Raw genomic sequence first — 1,613 nt, forward strand, 5'->3', positions numbered from 1 at the left:
CAAAAATTTCAGTGTGATTAAAAAGAATCTGCAGAAAATAAACTGTACAAGTGTAATGGAAGTGAGATAAATCTACTGCTGTGTGAATATCTGATAGTATCGGTTGCTCATACTTCATAAAAATATATGTCAATAAACTAAAGCTGTTGATGGAAATGATAGTAGCGTGAAGCCTCATGCACACAGCGCAATTGAGAGAATGGTGGCACACAAAGTCCATGCAGCTGCAGATATTTATTACAGCCCCCAAAGCAATCTATATGCCAACATATGGGGTTTCTATTGAGAGAACAGATAATCTTCAGTATAATTATTACTTCTACAGGAAAAAATCTTGGATATACGACATTAATTGTAGAATTCTATAAATACAGGTACAATGGAGCACCACAAAACCCTAAGGGGGACATATTAAGGCTTTTGTCATGCCACGGTTTTGGGATTCAATCCGGTGACTTGTTGCTTTGTGGTTGGTTCCTCTTTCTATTGCCCTTTCTTCCCTGTCCAAAAGCTGATGGTATCAATTGCCTTTGTTCCACCTTCTTGGTCTGCTCCTTTCCAAGTGTTTCTCATTCTCCCATTTTGGTTTTCCCTATCACATTCTGGGTGGGATTTAATATGTTCACCCTTCACTGCTCTCCCTTGCTGGCTATACCTCTTGGGAGATGTGTGTTCAGGAGTTACAGCCCCTTCAGCTAAGGGTTTAACCTGTTTGGTAAACTCCAGTTGTATTCCTTCAGTGAGCCTGTTTGCTTTCCTTCCCTGTTCCTTTTCCTTTTACCACTGTTAGGTTTCTGGACAGTTTCTTGTTTCTTTTATTTTTGTTCTCTTTAGGTTTCCCTCTCTGTCTTATATGAACGTGTTTCGCACCCTGGGTTTTTATATCTTTCTTCACACTTTCCTCTCCCTTTGTTGGCAGTGTGTTGCAGCCGCCCTTCTGCTTCCTCAGGAGGTATGAGAAACCCCTCAAAGGCATCAAATTTTGCAAAATGTGAATATTTACGACTTTTCTACAATAACTTTCTGTAAAAAATTGCTTAATGAACTTTGCGTTTTTTGCAGCTCACCTGGCAAAGTGAGCATGACTTTCTAGAAAATTGCATGGATTAAAATATGACAGCATATGGCAACATTTTTGGCACAAAATATTGGAGTAAACCAATGCAACAGGTGGTGTACAGCTAGTCAAAAGTGTCTAAAGATGTAGTAAATTTGTCATCCAGCATGAGTCACTGTAATAAATTGTATCACATTTTCAGACATTTTCGAAGTCTGATGCATTGTTTTACATGGTTTATATGGTTAAATGTTTTTTTTCTTGAAAAGCGGACGGAACTTATCAGTAGGGGGAGATACCCAATTAAGGCTGGCAGATTTACTATAATTGTTACCGAAAAGTGGCATGCGCAGAGTCTGTAATGTGGCCGCAACAAAAGGAACAAATCTGGGGGGAACCTCTCGGTAAGCCAATGCCAAGGAAGATTAAAGAGTAGTCCTTTGAATATCTCCTCTGATCCAGCAGGATATCCAAAGTGGTTGATAATAGTACATGGCAGATGGTCTACAGTCTCTAAATGTCCAAGTAGTGGCACCTGGATCTGGATGCAGCAGCA

The sequence above is a fragment of the Phyllobates terribilis genome, unplaced genomic scaffold, assembly GCF_046119375.1.
Source record: "Phyllobates terribilis strain yellow unplaced genomic scaffold, ASM4611937v1 Scaffold_4__5_contigs__length_816908805, whole genome shotgun sequence".
NCBI lineage: Eukaryota > Metazoa > Chordata > Amphibia > Anura > Dendrobatidae > Phyllobates > Phyllobates terribilis.